The following is a 12,680-nucleotide window of genomic DNA, read 5'->3' on the forward strand; positions in this document are numbered from 1 at the left end:
AACAGTTCCTTGGGTCTTCCATATGAATCCCAGTAGCTGGGAGTTCTGAAATTGTAGACATCCATTTTTTCTCTACACATAGACCCTCAGGACTGCAAAACCTTGTATCATAGAACCCCATTCTCTGGCATTCAATGCAGAGTTCAGCCACCCAGTGTATCTGGTGAGCACACGCTCCGGCTCCCTGATGACCACATAGAGGTCAGCAAAACAGTGAGTACTGCTATCACAGAAATCCACGTTCCTGGCACTCCAGGTAGAGTCATCCCTGGAAGTCCCTCCATCATTAACACCTAGGTCCTTCTCTCCATATAGAGGTCAGCATCCCTGCGGGTCCTGCCACTACAGAACCTCATTCTCTGTTGTTCCACAAGTGTCCAGCCCAGCATATCCTATCATATTAGGCTCTACGTCCCTGATGTCTGCACAGAGCTCAGCAACACTGCATATAATCATATCATAGAAATCCAATTCCCTGGCACTCCAGATAGACTCAAGTAACCCTGGAGGTCCTCCCATTATAGAAAGAAAGTTCACTGGATTTCAGAAGGGGCCCGAAGCACTGCAGTCCTTCCACCACAGAAACCTAGTTTCCTGGAGCGTCACAGAGAACCCAGCAAACCTGGGTGTCGTGTCATCATCTATCCCAATACAACAGTCTGTAAAAACGACAATTCTGAAAACTCTGAGCAATGGAAATAGGTTTCTTATTTTCAATTTCAGAAAGTTACTTTGTTAGTCATGCAAAATTTAAAAGATAAAGAAAATTTAAAAAACTGACTCCTTAAGTGTCAGCCAGTGTCCCAGTGCCTGGAGACAGATCCCTGGGCTAATCTCAGAAATGAGCACAGGTCATGACTTCTGTCCTTCCTCCATCAAGCACCAGGAGTTCAAGCCCCGTCAAGGAGCACTCTGCCTTTGTAGAGGAAGAAGAACTCTGAGGCATTCTCAGCCACCACGAGTCCTTCCAGCTAATTACAGCCTCCACCCAAGTCATGGGCTATGGGGCAGCGCAGAACCCTCGGTTCTCCCCCTGACCTTCACCTCGGGACCGGCCACACTCAACCCGCCGGGCTAGTAAGCTGGCCATGGATGGTGCGTCCCAGCACACCCTGTCCCCAGCCGGCAGCCGCAACAGCCCTGCGACCCACTGCTCCGCGGTCCCGCGCACGCCCCAGTCCCACCTGGTGACGCCTGGCCCACACTCCGAAGCCACCAGTTGCTTCCTTGGGACGCTTCTAGAGCCCACGCTCACCTGGGTGGAGGCGCTCACGTCGGACAGCCTACAGGACCACAGCAAACCAGTGGCGTGAATCGGTGGGTGAGAACAGCAGCCGAGGCTCGCAAGAGGCAGGAGTGCGTGCATGCGTGCACGCCTTGTCCCTCCGGAGCTCTGGCCACCCGCCACTCTGCGCCTCTCACCCCGCCGCTTGAGGCTGGAGGGCAGGTTCTCTTTCCAGGTCGCGCTCTGCAGTCCCTCGCCCAAGCCGGGGTACTAGGTGAGCAGCCTCAGGGCCTGTGACACACACCAAAGTGGACTCAGGAAAGCTGAAGTGAGAAGCAGCCTGGCATCGCTCACAGCTGGAAATTCTGGAGGAAGGGATTGACTTGGGCAAGTTGGTAGACATTGGAGTAGTTCACTTTGGTGTGCTGCGGCCTCTTCTGTAGGCTGTCCTGGTTTAGAAAGCACTCTGACCCCACTTGTCCTGGGACTATTTTCATCAATAGGACTGCAGTTCTCTCATTCTCAATGTAAAGCCCAACAGCGCTAGGAGTCCTTCCCTTAGAGAACCCAGGAAACCTGAGAGTCATACCATCATAGAACTCCTCTTCCTTGCCTTTTGACGTAGAATCCAGAAGCATGGGGAATCCTACTATCATTGAATCCCAATCCCCTGGCTCTCCACCCACAGTCCAACAACTCCTTGAGTCCTGCCATCATGGAAAACTTGTTCCCTGTAACTTCACAAATAGTCCTCATGGTTCCTCCAACATAGACTCCATCTCCACACTCTTAGAGTCCAATTGCCCTGGGTGATCTGCCATCACAGAACCCCAATCCTTCGGTTCTCCATTTACATCCCAGAAACTCTGTGTGTTCTGCCTTCATAGAAACCACATTCCCTGATTCTTCATGTAGAACCCAGCAGCCCTTGATGTTCTCCCATTGTAGAAGTCCCCTTTCCTCAGTTTACTTGTAGACCCCAGGAGCCCTAGAAATCCTGCCACCTTAGATTTCCTGGCTCTCCATAGCAGCCCTACAATCCTGTCATTCTATAACCCAGTATCTGGGCTCTCCAATAGAGCCCAGCCACATTGCATAATACAGCAAGATAGGATGTCTATTTCCTGGAGCTGTGCATACCTGGTTAACTTTACATCACATGAACCCAGTTCTTTGTCTCTCCGGGTAAACTCTAATGCAATTCTTCATATTGAACTCAGCAGTCATGAAAGGTTTGGCATCATAAGACCCAAGTTCCTCAGCTCACCACATGCAGTCAAGCAGCTTTACAAATTCTGCCATCATAGAAACACAGTTTCCTTGCTCTCAACAGAAAACCGTAGCACTGTGAGTCCAGGCAGTATAACAAAATTTACTTGACTCTCCAAGTACAGATCAAAACCTCAGCTAATGTTCCCAACATAGAAATCAGGTTTGCTGAATCTTTATATAATTCCCAACAGTTGTGTTTTTCTTGAAATCCAGAAACCTGTTGTGTGCCCTTCTGAAGTGCTCAGCAGCCTGGCAATTTCTGCCATTATAGAAGATCAGTTATGTGGAAGGTAGGTAGAGCCCAGAACTCTGCACATCCTTCCATCAACAGAACCCCTGTTTCATGACTCTCCATGTAGGGCACATTAGCCTTGGGTACCCTATGATCATAGACTCCAGTTCCCTGTTCTTCTCATAGAACTTAGCTGCAGTATGAGTACTGCCATCATAAAACCCAGTTACCTTGAATTTCATGAAAATCCTGCAATACTACTGGCTCTGCCATTTTCCACTCCAGTTCCTAGGATCATCGGGTAAATCCCAGCAGTCACTGAAGTAGTTTCATCATAGAAACCCAGTTCTCTCCCTCTCCATGAAAATCTAAGTATCCTAGTGTGTTCTGCTATATAGAGACTCAGTTTTCTGGGTCTTCACATAGATCCAGCATATTGTGTATCCTGACATTATAAAATCACAATTGTGGGCTATCCTCATGGATTCCTGCACCTTTTGGGGCCCTGACATAATAGAATCCCAATTTCCTGCTCTCCACATAAAGTCTGGCTGCCCTGTGTGTCCTTCAAGCAAAGAAACCTATTTCCCTAGATCTCCATACAGAACCTAGTAGAGCTGTGTGTCTTGTCATCATGGAGCATCATTACATGGCTGCCCACACAGAGATCAGCAGTTCTACAATTCCTGTCATCATAGAATCTCATTTCCCTGGTTTCTCACTTCCGGCTAAGGTTCATGTGAATACTGCCACTATGTGAATTCAGCTTCCTCTCTCTCAATTTATAACTCAGTGTTGCTACTTCTTGTTATCTGTTGAATGTAATAATCCTGGCTCTCCACCAAGAGCTCTGATCATCACAAGTTCTGCAATCTTAGAACTCTAGTTTCCTGGTTTTGATCACAGATGCCAGCTGCTCTGGCAGTTCTGCCATCATAGAAACTGAGTTTCTTTGCTGTTCACATAAAGATCAAAAGCCCTGCAGATCCTGGCACCATGGAATCTAATGTCCCTGGATCTCCATGTAGATTCCTGAGTCTTTCTAGTAATATCATTAGAGAACACCATTTACATGACTCTCAATGCGGGGCACAGTAGCACTAGTACACTGCCATAGACTAGAACACAAGTTCCCTGATTATCAATGTAGAGTCCAGCATCCCTGCTGGATTGGCCATTATAGAAACTAAGATCCCATGCTCTCCACATAGATCCCAGCAGCGTTGGTATTCCTGCTGATGCCACCAGTTACCTTGACGAGTCCTGCTTCCTCAGATGTTGAAGTATAACACCAGAGAAGCACGCAGAGGCAAGTGTAGGGTGGAAAGTAAGAAGTTTTATTTAAAAAGTGGAATTTTTTGGATGAGCAAATCTTGCCCTTTTTATAGGTTTTGTTCTCCTATGCCTCTTTCCTTCCTGCTTATGTAACTAGGCCTAGGGGATTCCATTGAGATGGCAAAAAGATGAGAAACACATGGGGAGGGGGAAGGGCCAAATGGAGTGATTTAGATAGGTAGGATCCAGAGGCATTAATTAGCAACTTCTTGCCTGCAGCCTTTTGAAAAGGATGGTAAGGGCAAGTAAATTTCATAATTCAATGGGCTCCAGATGTCTTTGACATTCCATTCTCTCAGGGAAAGTCTCCAACTTTTCAGATGCAGATGGCTTCCATTTTCTCATTTTGACCCAATTCCCTATTCTACACTAACTACCTGTTCTTAATTCTGGTTTCACAGCCATTATAGAAATAAGTTCCCTTCTGTCCACATAGAGCTCAGTTGAATTGTGAATTCTCACATAAAGTCTCAGTTCCATGGATCTCCACATAGAACCCAGTAAGTTTACAAATCCTTCCAGCAATGAAATCCCATTTGAATCTTACTCCACATAAAGCCCAGCAACTCCTGGTTTGCTGTAACCATAGAAATGTAGTTCTCTGTCTCTGCTCATAGAGTCCATCAACTCTGGGAGTCCTTCCCTCAATACAACCTATTGTTCTTTACCAAGAGCCCAAAAGTCCTTTCATCACATGGTCCCAGGCCCTTAGGTCTTCCATATAAATTCCTGCAGACTTGAGACTACTGGAAACATTTTTTAAAGTCACTTGCTACACTCATGGAGAACAGCAGTCCTGAGAGTAATGCAATCATAGAAACCAAGTTCCCTTGCTCTCCATATACAGACCTGCAGAACTAAGAGTTCTGACATAATAGGAGACCATTTCTCTGGGTCTCCAAGTAGAGCCAAGAAGATATGGGAGGCCATTCTTTATCCAATCTGTGTTCCCTGGCTCTCTACATATATCACAGCAGCTATGGGGTTTATGCCATCATATTCTCTACATAGAGCTCAGTTGTCCTGAGAGCCCTGCTATCACAGAACACCAGTTTTGCAGCTCTCAAGATACAGTCTTGCCATGCACATAAAACCTGCTTTTTGTTTGTTTGCTTGGTTTTCCATGTACAGCTCAAACACGCTGGGAATTCTACCATCAATAGAATTCCATTTCTTTGTTCTCCACATAAACCACAAAAGAACTGTGAGTCCTGTCAACAACAAAATCAGTATCTCTCAATCTTCACTAGGAGGCCAGAAAACATATGAATCATGTCATAATAGAACCCCATTTCCCTAGGACACACAAATTCCAGTAACTTCATTATAAAGTGTCAAATCTCTTGTGATACAAAGAGACCAGGACATGAGAGTCCTGCCATCATAGAAACCATTCCCTAGCATTCCACAAAGAGTCCTGCAGCATGGAGAGTCCTACAATCATTATGCCAGTTCCTTGACTCTTCAAATAGGACCATGAAGACTCAGAAGGCCTGCTATTTCAGATTCCCTGTTCTCTGGTTCTCCATGAAAAGCCCAACATTCCTATCAGTTTTGTCATTATAGAAACCCCATTTTCTGACTCTCCACAGAAAGCCAAGTAGATTTGGGTGTCCTGTCATCAAAGAAATCCAGTTCTATGGCTCTCCACATAAAGTCAAGTAGCCTTTGGGTATCATGACATCAGAGAATACAATTTATCAGGCCTCCATGAAGAGTCATTCAGTTCTGAGAGTCATGCCTTAATTTAAAGCCCATTATCTGGATTTCAACACACAACCCAGCAGCATTCAAATACCTATCATCATAAAACCTTACTTCCCTGACTCTCAAAGTGCAATCTGGAAGTCTTGCATGTCCTGCCATTCTACAATGCCAGTTAAAATAGTAGAACCAGCAACAATAATCACATTGCCAACAAAAGAAACTCAGATGCCTGGCTGGCCACATAAAGTTCAGAAGCCCTGGGATTCCTAGCATGTAGAAACCCAATTCTCTGTCTCTGCTCATAGAGCTGAGCTGACCTGACATCATGAAAACCAAGTTCCCTGGTTTGGAACATGGAGTAAATCAGTCGTTTGATATCTGCCATAATAGAACCAAATTTTATTGATTTCCACATTTCCAGCAGATCTTTGAAACCTACCATGACAAAACACTATTTATCTGGATTTCCAAGTACAGTGCAGAAGACCTGGGAATCCTTCCATCACAGAACCCAAGTTTTCTAGTTCTCCTTGGACATCTCAGCAGCATTGGTTTCCTCCAACAAGAGAAAATGTTTCCCTTTTCTACACATAGAGGTCAGTTAATCTATGAATCTTGACATCATGGGAGGCAATCTAGTCAAGAAGATATGGGAGGTTTGTCATCACACATCCCAAGAACCATAGGTTTATCCCAACAGTTCTAGAGTTTCTGCCACAATAGAAACCAGATTCCTGATCTCCACATTTTTCTTAGCAGTCTTCTGTGTCATACCATCATGTAACACCAGTTATAGGGCTTGGGTTGTCGCTCAGTGGTAAGAGTGCTTGCCTAGCATATATAGGGCACTAGATTCGATCCTCAGCACCTCATAAAAATAAATGAAATAAAGGTTCATCAGCAACTAAAAAACAGTTTTTAAAAAAGCACCAGTTATGTGGTTGTTCACAAAATTTAAGAGCTGGTGCAATTTCCTGATACACTGATATAGATACATATACCACAACAATTCTTGGAATGTTAAAATCAACAGAGCCTGAATTCCCCAGGTCTCCATGCAGACTTGAACATTAATGTGAGTCCTGGTATCATAGAACCCAGTTCACTAACTCTAACCATAACCCCAACTCCCAACTTCTAACCCTAACCCCTAACCCTAACTCTGCAGTTAGCATTATAACTGTTGAGCTACATTTCCTATAATACTTAGGGAGGTATCTCTTGAATTCTCTACAGCTAGGTGGCAGTTTTGAATATTGCATTGTCCACAGTTCTATGGTCCTTGAAGTTTTCAGGTGTCCTGCAATGAGCGGTAAAATTGCAAGACTACATTACTCACAATCCAACATGGTTATGTTTCCCAGAATCCCTGCAGTGTTCAGGCAAATTGTGAGACTACATTACTCACAATCTTTAGGTAGGAATTTCCCAGGATCCTCTACATTAAGAAGGTAAGGGGGTTTCAAGATGGCGGCCTAGAGGGTGGCTGCATTTCATGTTGCTCCAGGACTCAGGATTCAAAAGAGGAGATATTGAGACGCTTGGGACCAACTCAAAGCAGCCGGGTGACTCTCACCCTCTGGGGAGGCATCCCGGGTGGGACGGTGGTCCCGGAACGCAGGAAACTTTGTGAAGTAGAACTGCCGGCGAGACGCCCCTCCCCCCGCTGGAGCAGTGAACTCGGACAGCTGGGAGTGCCGTAAAGGAGGCCGCTGGGCACAGCGCTGGGACTCGGAGCAACCACTGGGGCTCCGGCGGCTGCCCAGGGGAAGAGTGGCGAGGAGAGCTGTGTGGACTCAGGACACTGGGGCCTGCCCTGAGGAGGAGGAGGAGGAGCGTGACCACTTGGATTCGGAGTGACTGCACCAGAGCTACAGGCGGTTGCCAGAGGAGAAGCTGCACAGCGAGCTGTTTGGACTCAGAACGACGCTTCTGAACACCGGGACCTGCCCTGAGGACGAGGAGGAGGAAGAGGAGCACGGCCGCTTGGATTCGGGGTGACTACACCAGAGCTACAGGCGGTTGCCAGAGAAGGGGCTGCATGGCGAGCTGTTTGGACTCAGACCACTTCTGAACCCCGGGGCCTGCCCGGAGGAGTAGGAGGAGGAGGAGGAGGAGCGCAGCGGGTCCTTTGGACTCGCAGTGACTGCATTAGCGCTCCAGGCGGCTGCTCAGAGGAGAAGGCGAGTGGTGAGTTGTTTGGACTTAAAGTGACAGCTCCTGAACACAGGGGGGCTGCCTGGAGGAGAAGCGTGGTGGGACGCTTGGTCTTGAGTGGCCGCACCAGAGCTCCGGGCGGTTGCCCAGAGGACCCGTGCTGCGGGTCACGTGGACTCAGAGCCTCTCAGAGCGACTGCTCCTGAACACCCGGGGGGTTATCTGGAGAAGGAGGAGGAATGGGGAGGGTCACTTCAACTCAGAGTGATTGATTGCCCAGGGCTACGGGTGGTTGGTGGAGGTGGAGGCACGCAGTGAGTTTCTTGGACTCCTAGTGTCCGCACCGGAATACTGGGCGGCTGTCTGGAGGAAGAGGCGTGTGGCGGGTCTCTGGGATTCAGAGCGATTGTACAGGGCCCCAGGTGGCTGCTCAGAGGAGGGGCCGCATAGCCAGGCGATTAGGTGCAGAGCAGGGTCCCAGGATCTAGGAGGCTTCTTGGTGGAAGAGCCGCACAGAGACAGGCTTAGGGCAGAGCGAAGGTTCCAGGCTTGCGGGCAGATTCTCTGAGGAAGGGCAGCCTAAGGAGAGTCATCTGCAAAGGGTGAGGCTCCCAGGCCCAGGAGGTAGGGCCGGGCCCCTGGGAACTTTGCAGAGGAAGGCAGCCCAGCCCAGGTGGTAGCTGTAAATTGAGGGGAACCTCTAAGAGGGAACTGACCAGCGAGCCCTCCCCACCAGGTGAGTCTTCCCTGCTGGGTGAGATTTCCCCACAAGGACGGTAAAACCAGAGACTCAGGCCCAAACAGGCCTTGCCTCAGCCCACAGCCTAGGTCCCCTTTGGATGACCATTGGTCAACAAGTGGAGGCACCTCTGCCCACTAGCAGGGATTATACCCCACCTGAAGGCCACCACTCCTAGAGAGGCAGCTTCCTTGTGGAGCACCGCATTATCAACTTCCTCCAAGACTTCAGCCTACTGAAGGCTAAGGGGGGATATATATATAGAAATCTTCAGGGACATTGTAAGTCAATAGAGGAAATCTGCAATATCTCAGCGGTCCTCTGATACCTGAACAATATGAGAAAACAAGGAAAGAAAATGCTGCAAACAAATCTAGATGTTACATCAATAAAACCCAGTGACAGCATGGCAGAAGAAATGACAGAAAAGGAGTTCAGAATGTACATAATTAAAATGATCAGAGATGCAAACGATGAGATGAAAGAGCAAATGCACGCACTGAATGATGAGATGAAAGAGCAAATGCAAGCATTGATTGATCGCACCAATCGACAGTTAAAAGAGCAAATACAGGAAGCAAAAGATCATTTCAATAAAGAGTTAGAGATATTGAAAAAAAGCCAAACAGAAATCCTTGACATGAAGAAAACAATAAACCAAATTAAGAACTCCATAGAAAGCATATCCAATAGGATAGAACACCTGGAAGACAGAACCTCAGACATTGAAGACAAAATATTTAACCTTGAAAACAAAGTTGAACAAACAGAGAAGATGGTAAGAAATCATGAACAGAATCTACAAGAACTATGGGATATCATGAAAAGGCCAAATTTAAGAATTATTGGGATTGAGGAAGGCCTAGAGAAACAAGCCAAAGGAATGAACAACCTATTCAATGAAATAATATCAGAAAATTTCCCAAATCTGAAGAATGAAATGGAAAATCAAGTTCAAGAGGCTTATAGGACTCCAAATACACAAAATTACAACAGACCCACACCAAGGCACATTATAATGAAAATACCGAATATACAAAATAAAGACAGAATTTTAAAGGCTGTGAGAGAAAAGAACCAAATTACATTCAGGGGGAAACCAATACGGATATCAGCAGATTTTTCAATCCAGACCCTAAAAGCTAGAAGGGCCTGGAACAACATTTTTCAAGCCCTGAAAGAAAATGGATGCCAACCAAGAATCTTATACCCAGCAAAACTTACCTTCAAATTTGACGATGAAATAAAATCCTTCCATGATAAACAAAAGCTAAAAGAATTTACAAAAAGAAAGCCAGCATTACAGAACATTCTCAGCAAAATATTCCATGAGGAAGAGATGAAAAACAAAGAAGCAAATCAGCAAAGGGAGGAATTATCCTAAAGGAATTGTCAAATAAAGGAGGAAACAAGTTGTGTCAAACAAATAAATAAATAAAATTTAAAAAATGAACCAAATGACCGGGAAACCAAATCATATCTCTATAATAACCCTGAATGTTAATGGCCTGAATTCATCAATCAAAAGACATAGACTGGCAGATTGGATTAAAAAGAAAGATCCAACAATATGTTGCCTGAAAGAGACTCACCTCATAGAAAAAGATACCCATAGACTAAAGGTGAAAGGATGGGGAAAAACATACCATGCGCATGGACTCAGCAAAAAAGCTGGAGTATCCATCCTCATTTCACATAATGTGGACTTCAAGCCAAAGTTAGTCAGAAGGGATAAAGAAGGTCATTTCATACTGCTTAAGGGAAGCATAAATCAGCAAGATATAACAATCATAAACATCTATGCCCCAAACAGTGGCTCATCCATGTATGTCAAACAAATCCTTCTCATTTTCAGAAACCAAATAGACCATAACACAATAATACTAGGTGATTTTAACACGCCTCTCTCACCACTGGACAGATCTTCCAGACAAAAATTGAACAAAGAAACCATAGATCTCAATAACACAATCAATACTTTAGACTTAACGGACATTTATAGAATATACCATCCAACCAAGAGCGAATACACTTTCTTCTCAGCAGCACATGGATCCTTCTCTAAAATAGACCATATACTATGCCACAAAGCAAATGTTAGCAAATACAAGAAGATAGAGACACTAGCATGTATTCTATCAGATCATAATGGATTGAAGTTAGAAATAAATGAAAGAGTAAAACACAGAAACTATTCCAACATCTGGAGATTAAACAATATGCTATTATATGATGAATGGATAACAGAAGATATTAGGAAGGAAATTAAAAAATTCTTAGAGGTAAATGAGAACAAAGAAACATCATATCAAAATCTCTGGGACACTATGAAAGCAGTACTTAGAGGGAAATTTATTTCATGGAGCGCATTTAATAAAAGAAGTAAAACTCAACAAATAAACGACCTAACACTACAGCTCAAAGCCCTAGAAAAAGAAGAACAGAACAGCACCAAAAGTAGTAGAAGACAGGAAATAGTTAAACTCAGAGCTGAAATCAATGAAATTGAAACAAAAGAAACAATACAAAAAATTGACAAAATAAATAGTTGGTTCTTCGAAAAAATAAACAAAATTGATAAACCTTTAGCCACACTAACAAAGAGAAGACGAGAGAAAACCCAAATCACTAAAATTCGGAATGAACAAGGAAATATCACAACAGACAGGATTGAAATACAAAACATAATTAGAAGCTATTTTGAAAATCCATACTCCAACAAAATAGAAAATTTCAAAGACATCAACAGGTTTCTAGAGACATATGAATTGCCTAAACTGAAGGAGGAGGACATACATAATTTAAATAGACCAATTTCAAGTACTGAAATAGAAGAAGTCATCAAAAGCCTACCAACAAAGAAAAGTCCGGGACCAGATGGGTTCTCAGCCGAGTTCTACAAAACCTTTAAAGAAGAGCTCATTCCAATACTTCTCAAAGTATTCCATAAAATAGAAGAGGAGGGAACCCTCCCAAACTCATTCTATGAAGCCAATATCACCCTGATACCTAAACCAGACAGAGACTCATCAAGGAAAGAAAATTTCAGACCAATATCCTTAATGAACATCAATGCAAAAATTCTCAACAAAATTTTAGCAAATCGCATACAAAAACATATTAAAAAGATAGTGCACCATGATCAAGTTGGTTTCATCCCAGGGATGCAAGGTGGGTTCAACATCAGGAAATCAATAAATGTAATTCACCACATTAATAGACTTAAAGTCAAGAATCACATGATTATTTCAATAGATGCAGAAAAAGCATTTGATAAAATACAGCACCCCTTCATGCTCAAAACACTAGAAAAAATAGGGATAGTGGGAACATTCCTTAACATTGTAAAGGCCATTTATGCTAAGCCCATGGCTAATATCATTCTAAATGGTGAAAAACTGAAAGCATTCCCCCTAAAAACTGGAACAAGGCAGGGATGCCCTCTTTCACCACTTCTATTCAACATCATTCTTGAGACTCTGGCCAGAGCAATTAGACAAACCAAAAAGATTAAAGGGATACGAATTGGGAAAGAAGAACTCAAACTATCCCTGTTCACTGATGACATGATTATATATTTAGAGGAACCTGGAAATTCCACCAGAAAACTCTTAGAACTCATAAGTGAATTCAGTAAAGTAGCAGGTTACAAGATCAATGCCCATAAATCCAACGCATTTTTATACATAAGTGATGAATCTTCAGAAAGAGAAATTAGGAAAACTACCCCATTCACAATAGCCTCGAAAAAAATAAAATACTTGGGAATCAATCTCACAAAAGAGGTGAAAGACCTCTACAATGAGAACTATACAACACTAAAGAAAGAGATTAAAGAACACCTTAGAAGATGGAAAGATCTTCCATGTTCTTGGATAGGAAGAATTAATATTGTCAAAATGGCCATACTACCTAAAGTGCTATACAAATTCAATGCAATTCCAATTAAAATCCCAATGATGTACCTTACAGAAATAGAGCAAGCAATTATGAAATTCATCTGGAAGAATAAG

The sequence above is a fragment of the Sciurus vulgaris genome (genome assembly GCF_902686455.1).
Source record: "Sciurus vulgaris genome assembly, chromosome: 7".
NCBI lineage: Eukaryota > Metazoa > Chordata > Mammalia > Rodentia > Sciuridae > Sciurus > Sciurus vulgaris.